The sequence below is a fragment of the Amblyomma maculatum genome, chromosome 1 (assembly GCF_055883805.1).
Source record: "Amblyomma maculatum isolate TAMU_Amacu chromosome 1, ASM5588380v1, whole genome shotgun sequence".
Taxonomy (NCBI): Eukaryota; Metazoa; Arthropoda; class Arachnida; order Ixodida; family Ixodidae; genus Amblyomma; species Amblyomma maculatum.
The window spans coordinates 76,488,103-76,503,410 of record NC_139344.1 but is presented as its reverse complement, the minus strand read 5'-3'; the positions used below and the strand labels follow the sequence as shown (position 1 = coordinate 76,503,410).

The window sequence follows — 15,308 nt, the reverse complement described above, 5'->3', positions numbered from 1 at the left end:
CCATCGCGGCGGGGCCTCAATGGCATTGTGCGCGAGATTTTGCTTGGTATTTAGCCAGCTAAGGTATTGATTTTTTTTTTTTTTTTGCATTTGGTAAACAAGTATAGAACTTCTGGAGCAAGACTGAACCGTCTAGTGCTGTATTACAGAGCTTAAGCATTCCGTGATAAGCCCGATTTGCTTCGGTGCTCTCATACGCCAACTCTGCAACGTGCAGCTACGGTATGTTAAATCCCAAATTTCGCATCATACCAAAACAACGAATTCATGATGAACATCATCGTCGGCAGTATACCCGCTTGTGTGGCACCTTTTTAGAAGAAAGCGAACGTCAAGACTGTCTCTTTTACAAGCATGACGTTTAGTAATGTGAAACAGTTCATGAAACAGTTCAAAGGAAGGAAGTCTTCGGAAATTTTAAATAAACAAAGCTTAACCTTGTAATGAATGCAGGATAATGAGAACGCCATATGTTAATTTTGCACAGTCGAGCGTGCTTAATACGTTAATACTGACTTTTACTTCAAACTGAAGTAGAAGCAGACGCAAGCGTCAACGATCGGAAGACAGATGGCGCACTACTAAGCCACCCAAATCACTCTTTTTTTCTCCATGTGCACGCAAGTGCGTTGAGCTGCATTATTTAGGCTAAAATTACTCAGATTCCAGGACCAGCTTGCAGAAATAGCTTTCAGGGTCAGCTTGTAGGAGCAGAGGTGCAGGAGTATAATCACAACCTCGTAAGTCAGTTCTGTGCTGTGCTGTGCTGTGCTGTGCTGTGCTGTGCTGTGCTGTGCTGTGCTGTGCTGTGCTGTGCTGTGCTGTGCTGTGCTGTGCTGTGCTGTGCTGTGCTGTGCTGGGCTCAGGTCGCATTGTACCCGCCCCGCCCCGCCGTTCTGCGTGCGTGTTTTTATTAGCGCGTTTCACAGATTTAACTAAAACTTTTGTTCCACATATCAAGGCAAAAGATGTCCGTTTTCAGAGCGATGCCAGTGCGTGCTATAGACAAACAACGGTCGAAATTAATCGAAAGCACTCCACAGCGCCGATCCATCATCTTTATAGTCCGCCCGCATTTTCACATGCCTTCCCTCGCGGCTTCGTTCAGGTGACCATCGATAGCGCGCATTTGTGCGCCTTTACTTTCTTGCTTTGATTATTTATCTCGGACGACATAGTTTATATGCTGGTAAGCTTGCTCTTATATGGATTACTAATTTTCGCAACGTCTTTTCTGTCGCGTTAGATGGATCTTAGGTAGAATGCTTTAGTTGTAAGTGGAACAGCTGCGACCCCTTTTTCTCGCCTGTGCCGCATAAGGTCAATTATGCGGCAATAGGAATCAGTTATCTTTATTACTGAGTTAGCAAGTGCTCTCAGTCCGACGTGAAGGCCCATACCCAGAAAGTTTCTCCATTAAAGAGTCCTTCAACGTAATTTTTTCTCATGTTGCTTGCATCATGGATGCAATCAGTTATCCGCAGATCTTCACTCGAAGACTTTTACTATCGATTTTCAAAAAAGCGCCCAATCAATTTTCTTTGCCAGTCTGACTTATTTTTTGTCAGGGCAAACGTCAGAAGCAAAATTTTAGTCCGCAACGGAAGCTTAGGTCGTTTCTATCAATACGTTCATAAAGGCACCTTGCAATATTCCGCAGTTGTCTGACCACTATTTATAGACGCACTCCATTGGTTTAAGTGGAAATCATTAATTGTTCTCAGCGCAAGGCAAACTTCAGGACCAAAATTTCGCTATGTATCTGAAGGTTAGGCAATTTGCATCAGGTTTTTCGTAAGAAGTATGGTACAATGTCCACAGGTGCCTCAAAGTTGCTGTCAAGAACACACCCCAATGGGTTTCTACGACTGTTGTAAGTGCCCACTGCGAGCGCGCAAAAACTTTAAAAGAAATTTTTTGGCACGCATCATAAGCTTAGACCATTCCCATTAATGTGTGCATAACTTTACATTATCCCACAGTTGCCTCACAATTAAGAGCTGTCCCATAATCATGGACCTGGTTGTTTTTCTGAAGCCAGCTGGACCCACAGGAAGAAAAGAAAAAGCCAAACTGCGGCGAGCCTACGGTTCAAGCCCACGGCGACGCAAACAGATAAACTTCGCAGGTAACCCTACGCGAGCACTATGCCATCGCCGGAGCCGATCATTCGTCGTGGTTAACTCGTAGAGTTCTAATAAACACTATGAGTTAACTGCCAGTCTCTCACATCTGCGCATTCTTTGCCGTCGTCTTCATCACAGTGCGTACTGGACCCAAACACATTGCTCTCGCATTGCCCTCTGAAGGTGCATTAAGTGGTTCCTAAATTTTTTGCAGAGCGCTGTCCAATAAGGTCCCCAGTCATCGATTTCACCGATAATTTCCCTGAAGCCTACACTTAAAACCCTATAGCCTCGAATCGGAAGAGAAATGAAACGTGACGTGCCGCGCAAACTTCGCATTTGGAAAGTTTAGCGAAATCGACGACAGTTTTTTGTGTAATTTATTTTTATTTTGTTCAACATATATACACACTCAGTCCTATTCATCATGAAGACACAAGTGGGCTATTTCCAAGCATGCTGGCCGTCACAGCAGTCTGCGGATATGCACGTACACGCAATGCAGTCATGTTCACACAAACACAACGGTACATGGATTAAATATATCTGTTGCTAATGCAATCATTTAAGCAAACCAGTGAATAATTCCTGGCGGCTCTTTGCATATACAACATGATCGGACAGAATTTACTAATCTCACACTGTTTCAAACAATAAAAATCAGTTCACTCAGTCTTTTCGAAACCTTCTCTTCTCACGTTTTATCTGGAAATGCGTTACTTGACCATACTGTTCTTTACAAACGAGAACTAGATCATTAATTGGTTTCATCGCTTCTGTTTTCGCCTAACTTGAAGGAGGGACAGGTTTGCTTTTGTTATAAAGAGCGACAACTGAGCACTGTTTGCGAAATCGAGAAACGCCGAATCGGAGCGCACATCTTTGAAGCGTTCCAGATAAAGCTTTGTCGCTGCATGAGAGAAGGAAAAAAAAAAAAAAAAAACGCAAGGTAGAGCCAGGAAACCCATTGTTTTTCATTGGCTTTTTTTAATTTTTATTTTAGGGGGGGGGGGGGGGGGGGGGAGTGTCGCGATGTTTGAGAAGAAATAATCTGAAGTTTTGTTAAATTTCAAACTTCAGCTAGCGAAACCAAGAAGGCACATTTGCGCGGCGGTGCTTCTCGCAAGTACGATCCATATAATTAATGCTTTCTGCTTGATGACCGTGCTTCTGCGAAACAGCGACGACTGTGCCGGACAAAAGTGCGCGTTCTGTACGTATTCGCGAGTTGCCTGGCTGTTTTCATTTCTTTTATGCAGTTTCATTTTATTATTATTGTTATCATTATTTTTATTATTATTATTTTCCTTTTTTCTTTTTTCTTTTTTCTTGCTGAGAAGCTTTTGAAACAGTAGTCGCGGAACGAAGGTGTCGTTAGACTGATTGCTGTGCCGAAGACGCAACAATGCACTACTAGCAAGTGAAGTTGCCAGTACCACAATGCTTTGTCTTCTTCTAAGCGTCCGGTGCGGCTGCGGTCTTCGTTTCCCTGATTTGACGTCTCAAGGCCGATCCGACCTTCTCATCATGTACTGTCATAGCCTCTGTGCCTGGCAACTCCGCGCTCCGCGGCCGTCGTCCCCGCTCTTCCTCCGTTGAGAAGTTACGCCGCTGGCTGCCGAGAGATGGCGACAGCGAAGTAGGGTCACCCTCGCCAGGCGAGTGCCGGGTGCGCCGTGTTGCAAAGCGATCCGGATAGCCATGCGCTGTCTCCCTGTCGCTCTCTCGCTGTTTCGTGGACAGTCTTGCAGTGTGCAAGGTCATGCTACTACTTTGCTCTGCCTTCGAGTGCTCATCAACTGGTAAGTGCCAGCTTTGCTTTATCCTTCCGTCGATCGCTGCGTAGTGTTCAGCTGCTTTGGGGCTTGTGAAACATGGTGACTGCACCAAAAACTGTGTTTATTAAGCGTCAATACTGCAATAGTAATGTTAGATGTGCACGTGTGCTTTCGGGACTGAACTGATAATTGCTTCCCTGCTTAGGTCATCTGCCTAGTGTGTTGGATGTGCTTCTGCGCAGTTGTTTTTGCTGTATACGCTAATTACGAACATTTGTGATAAAATATAAACACGAACTTTACCTATTGTGAAGATGACTACTTTAAAGTGAGATAAACCGAATCGTACAAAGCCTGTATTAGTTTTCCTTGTCAACTAAATCACTGTGTCCCTCTCTAGGACCGGAAACAGCAAAACTCGTACTCAATCGCATTGAGGCACGTGAAAAATAATGACAGCACCAGAAAATGTGTTTATAACGCGTCAGTAATATAATACTAGTATCAAATGTGCACGTGTATTTTCTAGACTGCGGTGCTAAATCCCTTCCTGGTTAGCTCGTCTGTGTGTTATGTTACCAGTACTCCAGCGCAGTATTTTTTGTTTCGCTAACTGCGCAATTCTGTGATAAAATAAAAACACAATCTTTGCCTATTGTGACAATTACTTTGGAATGAGCGAAACAGAAAGATGCAACGCGTATATTTGTCTTTCTTGTTTTTCAAGTTAAAAAAAAAAAAAACGTTTGTACGACGCGCTGAATTATTGAAAGTAGCAACGGATACAGAAATTGTCCTCCTTACAGATCTCAATGGCATACAGCGATGCAGTTGTTCCAATCATCTGTAAATCAAGCTGGCTTCTGAAATGCCTTATCAGTGACAGCAGTCACCGTGAACATTTTTCCCTACTTAGGGCAACTATTCATCACTCCACTTCTGGTACTCTTGTAGCACAACTGCTGTTGTGAAATGTGTAAATAAATGCTGGTGCCTTTCTTCTTAAATTTTGGTATACCGCAGCGTAGAGCATTGTAATTTTTCTATTGCCATTGGCGATAGCGGAGCAGTGATGCAGTTTTTCGAGCCATGCGCAATTCCTTGAAACTGCCTCACATAAAATGTCATATCGTTGGTGTCATTGCCCAACAAGTATCATGGTCACTTCTTATGCTTAGAGGATGTCGGCCTTACTAGTAAATATGCTGAATATGCACGATGCATGCTTAGGAACAGTTATCCCACGAGCGAATAACAGCGCTCCCGCCCTCGCGCCGACGTTCGTACCAGTGCTCCTCGGCACTTACGTCAGTGGCGCCCTCAGCGACGGGAGCGGCAGCGCCGCGCAACTTTACCGAACGGCGCCGCTGTATTGTTCGCGCGGCGCGTTGACAGGCACAGAGTATAAAGGAGGCTATGGTACTGTAAATAACGAATCGAGAGAGAGAGAGAAAGGGAGGGAGGGAGGCTCATGCGACAACCCTGTTTTTTTTTTTTTTTTGCTTTTTTTATTCCACACGGCTATAGACCATGCATTATTCTAAACACCTCACAACGCCCTAGTTATGATTTAGTCTTAAAAAATATGAGACCGCTTTACGACAGTATATAGTAACTTAGCCGGTGTGACCCAACGCCATTACATTACCGTATTATCGTGCACTTTGCCGTCCCCGTGCTTGGGGCATCGTGGGTCGTGGTATATCGGGGCATCAGAAAATATAAACAGGTCGCTTGAAGCCTTTCCGGCTTCTGCGCGTTACTCTGGCGCCTTAGCTTAAGCTTAGACCGAATAACCAAGTATGCCTTAAAACGTCGGCACTCTCATTTACATCTTTTCTCTGTATATAACCATGTAAACGCCATGGTTCCTTGCTGGAAGAAAGTTTGATAAGAGTCACAAATTATACAGCTTGATGGCTACTCTCATGGATATCAAAACAGGTTTTTTTTTTTCCTTTCTAAATTATGAACACTTGTAATCCAATCTTCTTTCTTGACTAAAACATTTCTTAACAAAGTGATGTTTCTTATGATATGTATTTTGTAGTTATGTAGCTCCTTTTGTAATTGGCTGCTTTTGTCGCACTTTGCTTCGTAAATGCGTCGTTATGGGTGGGTTATTTATTTATTTGCTTATTTGTCTGTTTGTTTGTTTCAATACCCGCAGCGCCGCAAGCGACATCGCAGCAGTAGCACAGCCCAATTTTTTTTTCTTCACAAGATAAGATACGAGTATAATGACTTCACTGTCCGAAATGGCAACCAGATGTGCAGCAGAAGACAGCATCAGGTTTTGACACCAGATTTGCGAGCAGTATATTATCTGAAGTATTGTGAACCATGGAGAAATTGCGCTTCAGACATAGGGCTCTGTTCTTGATAGATAGAGCCTATAGCTCTGTGCTGAAGAATTCAGCAGCAACACTGTACAGAACGTCACAAAAAATGCGAGGACGAGATTGGGACTTCCAGCCAAGCAGTGGCGCAAAGAAGGGAGAACTTGCGTTGTGTCTAGGTTGCACCGCATCGAACAGCCAGCCAGCGCGGAAAGCGGCTCCACAAATCTGCTTAACATAGACGGAGCAGTATTCCGTAAACATGTGTATGAAACACTTTTTCGCTGTATTTTTACTATTACGAATTTTTCTCCCAAAATATCGAAGACTGACCTAAAATACGCTTTATTGCTAACGCGTCATTACAGCCGCTCCATTGCAATCAAGTCGTTATTCTGTCTACATGTCTGCAGCATCCACAGATCGGCTTATAACCTTGGAATACGTATAGTTTTTTCAATCCTTTCCTCGTACCACGAAAGTGGCACTGTATCTGTGCCACTGCAGGCTGAAATATGAAAGCGAACAGAGCAAGGGTTGATGGGGAGCATCAGTTCACAATTTACACAAAGGATTTGTCTTCGTCTGACGTATGGTCAAATCAAAATTCCCCCCCCCCCTTTTTTTTCGTGTATGCTTCTGCGTGTCTTCGAGTTCAAAGTCGCCGACAGCAAGACAAGCTGAAGGCATCTAACTCGCGCGCGCGCGTGCGTGCGTGCGTGCGTGCGTGCGTGCGTGTGTGTGTGTGTGTGTGTGTGTGTGTGTGTGTGTGTGTGTGTGTGTGTGTGTGTGTGTGTGTGTGTGTGTGTGTGTGTGTGTGTGTGTGTGTGTGTGTGTGTGTGTGTGTGTGTGTGTGTGTGTGTGTGTGTGTGTGTGTGTGTGTGTGTGTGTGTGTGTGTCACAGGAATGGCAAGTATAAGCCGCGGATGCGCCTGTCCTGTCTAATGCTTCGAACCGAACTGGATCAGGTAAACTTCATATGCTACCTAACGACACGTTGCTTCATTGTGGTCAGGCAATGTCCGGCGGCCTTCATGTGGTACGGTAATGACCATGGCGATCGACGTCTTCACTTCCGCTGCGTTTTGTTTTTACCTAAATGAACATAATAATTAGAGACTGGGGCCGGACAGTGGCAGCGGCCATTTGTCTTCGCAGGGAAGAACAGAACGGCGCAGAAACAGAACAGTGCACGACATGGCCCTGCGTCGTACGTATATCTAGGACCCCCTTGTCAGTCTTGTTTCATTTGCGCTCACAATGCATTCCTTTCTTCCGACCACCTCCACCCGTCCGTTTCTGTTACGTCGTCTCCTATTCTACTGACGGGTTCGTCAAAAGTTCTTACGCGCTCTCTTTTTGAATATTTGCGGAGTGAAAAGCAACAAGCTCCCCCGCTGTGGCAACACGCGCCACGCAGCGTTCGCAACGACGCAGACATTTCCGCGATGCATTGTTCGCGGTCAGCCACTATCACAATGCACGAGCGAACATAAATGGTGAACACAGCGGGCGCAGAAAAAAATCCGGGGCCTAAGGCGCGTGCGCCAATCCATTGTCGCGCGACGGGGGCGGCCACGACGGAAGCTGCGAGACAAAGGGCGCTACCAGCGCGACAACGGAAGAAATAAAAAAAAAAAAAAGAAAAAGAAAACAACGAAACAGAAAATTTACGAGCGCGAACGCCTAACGTGCAATTTTTCCTCCTGCCGTGTTTGGGGCAAATAGTTGTCTTCTTTCTCTTCGTGCTCTCCCCTTCCTTGTACTAGCGGCGGCGACGGAGCCTTTCCGCGCTTTCGCTGCCTCTCGTGCCGTTTACCCTCCTTCCTTTTCCTTAGTCGCGCTGCGCAGTTTGCGACTGTTGCTACTGCTACGCTTTAATTTGGGCCCAGTTCTGCATGTAGGCTGGGTGAATTGAAGTATGCGGTTTCCCTTCATACTTGAATACCAGAAGTGCTTTGAGCTGTGGCGGACAATCGGCTGGAAGAAAAAAAAAAAATAAAGCTACAAAAGAAGCTTTGCGAGCAGTACAAGAAGGCAGAGGGTGCGCCAACCGTCTCTTAGAAAAAAAGGTAGTAAAAAGGTAGTAACGGCTGCCGTTACTACCTTTTTTAACCGTTACTACATTTGTACTACCTTCTCAGGTAGTAACATGGTAGTAACTGCTTTAGTAGTAACTGCAATACCTTTTTACGACCTCATTACTACCTCTCTGGAAGCAGGGGTAGTAAATGATATCTGACTCAGAAGATGGTATCTGAATGACTCAGAAGATATCTGATACTATATACGATAGGAATATTGGAAGTATTCAACACTCCTGATTACATTGCTACTTTATTTTGTTTTTATGTTTATTTATTTGCCATACCCTCAATCGCCAAGGCATTATAGAGGGGAGTGGGGTTACATAAATGAGCCCTGGACTCAAAATGTGCGCTGCCTTTCCATTTAAAAAAAATAAGAAAGAAACAAAGATCGCCTAAACTGGCTTCCGAAACCGAAAATTCGTCTAGGCGGCGACAGTTAAAAAAAGCCAGAAAAGCCACTGATAGGTCAATCCGAACCAATCCGAAGTCATCAGTGGCGGAGAGGTGCGATGTCATCATGCTGCTTTTCTGCCTTTTGTTGTCGTGCGGTGCGATTGTGGACGCTGTTTCCTTTCGTTGTGCTGTGGTTCTTTGAATATGGGCCACAGAATTGATGTGTGACATGTGCACTTCGATAGGTGTTCTGAAGTACGTGAAGTAGTGGTAAATAAATTCACTGTCATACACCGCTTGCACCGCACCGTGGCAACACCGGCATCAACACGGAAGAAGGAAATGGACTGGCGTGATTGCTTGAAAATGTGAGTACGCGGCTTGAAATTATTGTTTGTTTAATGTTGCTATTGAAAGAGGTACGCGCTGTTAATACTGTTGCGTGTGGTCTCAAAACCTCTTCGTAATACAACTCTTCTGAAGCTGTCGCTTTTCATGTGCAGGTTCGTCCCTACCGCGAAAAAGTTATGTTATGGCGTATATCTCTTGATATAATCTTGGCGGGTGTGTATTGGATGTGTTAGCGGTGAATTATTGCGCCGGGAATTCCCACCTTGGCTGCGGCTGTGTGAACCTTGAACCACACGTGAGCGTCCCGTCCCGTGAGTGCGCCTGGGAACATGTAAACCGACAACCCCCAACCTGCAGCGTGCCTCCGACGTGGCGGCGCCGGGCCGTCCGTGTTTGCCTTATTTCGGTTGTGGTGTTTTTTGTTTTTTGAATGGGCCTAGTCAGCGGGCGCTGGCCTAGTGCGCAGCAAATAAAGCGTCCATGTTTTGGTGCGAAAGTGCGCGATCACGGTACTCAGAGCAGCAGTGCGTCGTCAATGGGAGCGGGCGCTGGAAGAAAGGGCGAAGTTATGCGAAGTGCGGCGTCAACTAGAGCTGACGCTCGGCGAAGAAAACGTGCGAAAGTGCGGGAGAAAGTATGAAATTTTAATCCAGTTATCTTTGTTATTGTCTTAAATATAATCTTTATACGTTTTTTTTTGTAACTTGTAATGTGCGTTGAGTGTTTCCTTTTCCATATTCCCCCCCCTTTTTTTTTTCTAATAGATGGGATAAGTACCCCGAACGAGCTGTGACCTGTGTGATCCTTTCCGAGGTAAGTGAGTGAACGAATAAGCTTTTATTTTGCCATTTATTCATCTCTTAATATAACCATTGTGGTTCTCAATCTTTAATTTTAGATAAGTATTTTCTTAGTTATTTTCTTAGTCTGTTTTAAACTCGCCTTTTTTTCTAAACAGGTGGGTGCATTAATGCAATGAGTAGAAACAGCGCGCAAAAAGCAGGTTGTTGCGGTGTTGCGCATGTTTCACATTGGTCGCTGCATTTAGTTTTGGTGCTTGTGTGAAAGTACAAAAAATATTCCTCTTTCTGTAAAACATGGTCTGCTGACGCCAAGGTACAAACTCTTCTACTACTCAGCCGTTAGGTGTTTAGCAGTAGAATGGCGATTCGAAAGAATTATTTGAGTGACCACACGTAGTCAAATGTGCATTACAAGAGTGATTGCTTTCATTACTAAATAAGACTTTTGTATTTTTTATGAAATATGCGTATCATAGTGTTGTTCACAGCACAGGCGGGCAGTTAGCAGTAATGGGCAGTTGCATTCGTTGATACTTTTTGTCGTGGCTTTTGATGGAAGCTTTAAAATGCTGCAGTAGTAAACAGTTTCAAACCAGAAATGAAAAAGTCATTTCACTTCCTTAATGTCTTTTATGTTCGCTGCGCTTGCAGCTAGTTTGATCTTAGAGTGCATCATGAGAAAGGCCGGTCTGGACGAGTCTTCAGCTGGAGTGAGGATTGCTGGAAAACGTATCAACAACCTTAGATATGCGGATGATACCACTTTAATGGCAGAAAGTGAAGTGGAACTCAAGAGACTTCTGATGCGCGTACAAGAAGAGAGTGAGAAGTTTGGGCTTAAACTGAACATTAAAAAGACGAAGATCATGGCGTCTTGCCCTATCAAGTCCTGGAGCATCAATGGACAAGAAGTGGAAGCTGTGACAGATTTTCTGTTCTTGGGCGCCAAGATTACCTCGGAAGGAGACTGCAGCCATGAAATTAGGAGACGCCTGCTTCTGGGAAAGAGAGCAATGGTTAGCCTTGACCGCCTAGTAAAGAGCAGAGACATTAGTCTGCCAACCAAGATCCGTATAACCCGTGCTATGGTCTTTCCAGTTGTGATGTATGGATGCGAGAGTTGGACTGTGAAAAAGGCTGACCGCCGAAGAATTGACGCGTTTGAATTGTGGTGCTGGCGAAGACTCTTAAGAGTTCCTTGGACTGCCAGAAGATCAAATCAGTCGATATTGTCGACCATAAACCCCGACTGCTCATTGGAGGGTCAAATTCTAAAGTTAAAGCTCAGCTACTTTGGTCATCTGATGAGAAGAGAGGAGTCGCTGGAGAAAGATTTGATGTTGGGAAAGGTTGAGGGTCGCCGGAGAAGGGGTAGGCAGCGAACGCGATGGTTAGATGGCATTCTCGAGGCATTGCAGATGAAGCTATGTGATGTTAAGAAGATAGTGAGAGACCGGAAAGCGTGGCGTGACATGGTCCATAGGGTCACGAAGAGTCGGACACGACTGAACGCCTGAACTGAACTGAACTGAATGCAGGCACTGATCAATATATTTTATGTGTTTGGAGCAAAAAGGAGAAAGAGTGTAGAATGTCAGGCATATTTCTGATACTGTGAGAAAGTCACTACTTAGAAAAAAAAAATTCAGATGTGCCATAAGTGTGAAAGAAGGCCATTTTAATTTTTTTTTTTCACTGTGACTGTAAGGCGCACCTGTGCAGAATGGATAACCAGTGGATAGCGAAATGTTTGCGAATATCTTTTTTTTTTTTCATATACAGAATGCAGCACATTAAAAACTGTCCTAACCTGGTGCATTTCAACATAGTAGTCTTATTCAGGAATTAAAGGAAAGAACCCCATTCCTAATTTTTCTTAAACTTAACGATCACGTTTCTAAGAGATGAGAAAGAATATGAGAAAACATGTTGCATTGTATTGTTTCCAGTAAGGTTACCAAAGCTGAAACTTGCTTTTTTTTTTTTTTTCGAGCTTTGGAAGAAGGGCATAAAGTGAAGGCACAAAATCAACATACAAGACTCCCCGCTCCTCAGAATATTGCCCATACGCTAACCCTGCTACCTTTAACATAAAGAGAAAGCATACATGATTATGCTATTGTAAGCCAAGGCTGATCTGTGACAAACGCAGGCTGTGGCGGTGCCACTATCCATGAATGTGGATAGCCGCTCGTGGCACCACTCTTAGAAATCCAGTTGTAAAGGACAGTTTTCAGTATATATATATTTTTTCACAGTGCATCAATGATGACTTTCGCATACCCAGATTGTTGCTTTGTCTTTCCCCTGTGGGCATACTGGCTTTACATTCCTTTTGTAACAGGCATTTATTCATGAAATACAGGTTGGGACCTTTTTGCTCCCATTAGTTAAATTTATTTATTTATTCGTAGAGCAGGCATTTCCACACTATTTCTTAATTTCCTGTTCAGTTTTGCCCATTAGAAGTACTACAACGTAAGGAGATCAGGTTGCCCTGTTTAAGAAATTTTAACAAAATGTAGATGTGTGAAATAAATGTGACAGGTTCATGTTGGAGTGATTTAAAAATACTGGCTTTGAAATGACATCTTACACAACCTTTTTTTTGCTCTAGAATGCACCTAGTTATGATAAATGAAGAAAATTGCCATAGATATGCCATAGTTGCAGTCTATAACTTGGAAATTTCAAACCAATAGTTTACGTGCATTCCTATAGGCGTCACTTCACGCCCTACACCCACAAATGGCTGTGCCGCTACATCCTGCTTATGTAACAAACCAGCAATTGTTTATAATAATGTAATCACATATCCTGTCTCTTCACAGTGCAGGTCTCAGCCTTAACATAAGCGTAAAGTTTTAGCAACGGGCATTGTTTGCTAATTTTGCACCTTTATTCAGAGTTGTGACGATGCTTGAGAAGCCGCATGTTTCATTTTTGATAACATTGTTCGAAGCAGAATAATGCAATGTGTTCACTTAGACTCTTTATTCATCTCCTCCAGGAGACTAGTTCAACTTAATACAATTTATGGAGGAATTTATGGGGCGATGGGGTAATTTTTCTTTGAGTTTTGAAGCAACCTTCTCTGTTCAAACATGCCATAATTGGGAAAATGTTTCATGTGCTTTAATTTTATGCATAACAGAAACATTCATACACATTTAGAGCACCAATTGTCTTATCCATTTTCTAATTTTAGGGTAGGTGCGCCTCACAGTTATGGAGTAAAAAAAAAATATGAATCAAAATAGCCTCATTTGAGACTTGTGGGATGTTAGATATTTTTTTTAGGAACCAGGCTTCGAGGTTTGCCTATCATCCATATTGTGAAGCGCTTATGCCACCTCCCATTCTAAATCTTCGATGGCAAGGTAAAACCTTAACTGTCTTTCGTGTCCTTTTCATCTTTAGGGAAACTGTAAAGTCTCTCCTATACGAGTGAGAAGTAAACCATGCAGGCTGGTTACTTTTGACAAACACAGTACATTGTATGGACGCTGAAGTCTAGCATTTTTTTCATCATGTTGTGAGCAGTATTGTTAAAGTTGCTTGCCCAGAATCCTCTTGATTGATCGTAGGTACTGAATTTATAACTGCCTGTTTTGATTACTGGGAAAGGAGTTGTGTGCTTGGTCTCACTTGTTGACTTTTTCCCCTCTTTATATATGCAGTTAACTGAGCACTTCAGACTGGCCAATGCCTGGAACCTACCTGCTGCTCACCTACACACCACAGCACAAATGAGGGACACGCTAAATCATCTATCAGCAAGCACACTGCAGCGCCCTTCTGCAAGCCATCACACGTTCAGAGATGCACGTTTAAGGTCATACCCTAAACACTACTAAAGATGCTAGTATGAATGGACAGCTGCTTTGGTCTGTCTGCATTATTTCTTTTAATAATGGAGTAGGCAGTGAAAAAAGAAATCATTCTGAAGCAAATCTATTTACATTGTGGTGGTTAGCAAAAAAAAAACCCTCATTTCATGTGTGATGTAGCTGAAATTTATGGGTTTGTGTTGGTTGTAATTGTCACAGCATGTTCATCTCACCAACTATTAACTACGTGAGTTTGAAATGTACAGGTGCCTGGAAAATACTGCAAACCATGCCTCTTGTGTTTGAAATTATCCCATGAGTTTTGTAGGAAAGATGTGATAGTTACTTGGCTCCATACGTGAATGCTTGAGTGACGTGCTGAAGTATGTGCAAGGTATCTCCCAAGAGTCATTAGGTGAAATGTAACAAATAGTTTTATCACTGAGTTGTGGTATGTACTATTATAGATCCGACTGCGCATGTAACATTTTGGTTTCCACAACATTTTATTGTTTTTCTTCTAGCAGTGTTGTGCTTTTCCTTGTGACATTTAGCTTTGTTCAGCCGGTCTCCACAACAGCCTTTCAGGTCTGCACTAATGCTAACCAGATTTTGATGGTCTGTTAGAGATCTGTAAGCAAGCTTCACACCCTAAATTTTAGGAGGTCACCCAACTCTGCAATATCTGGGCATAGATATGATGTTAGCTATTTGTTGGCACTGCAATCGAGCAAAAAATCAACAGTAACAGTTGGTTGATGCTTGTGGCCACCTGTGTAGGATTAGCAAATGACAAATGTATAGTAGTCTTTATGCCTGCACTTTTTTCCTCTACACTGACCATCACATACATAAAAACAATCTGGAAGAAGGCATACAATTCATATAAACGGCCTTTTATTACTCCCACTCGAGTTATAGGCAAAGCTGTTTTCTAATCAACACTGTTCAGTCCAGACCAGTCAATATAATATACACCAAGGTGTCGCAAGGTATCAAGCTTTTAAAAGACAGTGTCCTAGAAGTGAATAAGACTGGGCGTGTTGGTTAGACATTGTAAATCAAAGAGCATAGCGCGGGAACAGAAACGGAGACGACGACAAGACAGGACAAGCACTAACTTCAACTGAGGGTTTATTGCAGAAATGATCACATATATATACACTTCGGGATCAGCAATGATTGAGAAAACAAACAATTACTATCATACAGCCACGTGCTACGCCAAGAATTCAAGCTCTTCTCTTGGCAGTGCAACAGACGCCTTGCTGACATATTTATCTCCTGTCTGAGCTATCTCCAGCGCTTCTTTTATCTCCCTTGTCGGCTCGATACGATGTCAATACACGATGATTGTCTTTTCAAACAGGGGATGGCAAGGTGGTTCCACATCACATCTTCTGCAGTGCGCAGCGAGATGGCAGTCTGTAGCAATGCTGCCAACTTTTTTATAGTGCTCTAGAAGACGCACGTTTAACATCAGCCAGTCTTGCCGACGTAGTGCTTTCCAGATGAAAGTGGAATTTTATAAACAACCCCCCTCCTGTAGGGCACGTAAGGGTCTCTGTGTTTAATCGGACACTCAGGCTTCAGCGTTC

General features: G+C 43.5%; 1 protein-coding gene and 1 long non-coding RNA gene across 2 annotated transcripts in view; both read left to right on the top strand.

Moving 5' to 3' along the window:
* LOC146202850 (uncharacterized) overlaps positions 1-15,308 on the top strand; it is a 426,668-nt gene that overhangs the window by 216,434 nt on the left and 194,926 nt on the right. The gene's annotated exons all lie outside the window — the stretch shown is intronic.
* On the top strand, positions 8,846-15,113 carry LOC146202851 (uncharacterized). Its single transcript, XR_014702320.1, has 3 exons — positions 8,846-9,094; positions 9,842-9,890; positions 13,561-15,113. It is a non-coding gene; the product is annotated as an uncharacterized LOC146202851 (long non-coding RNA).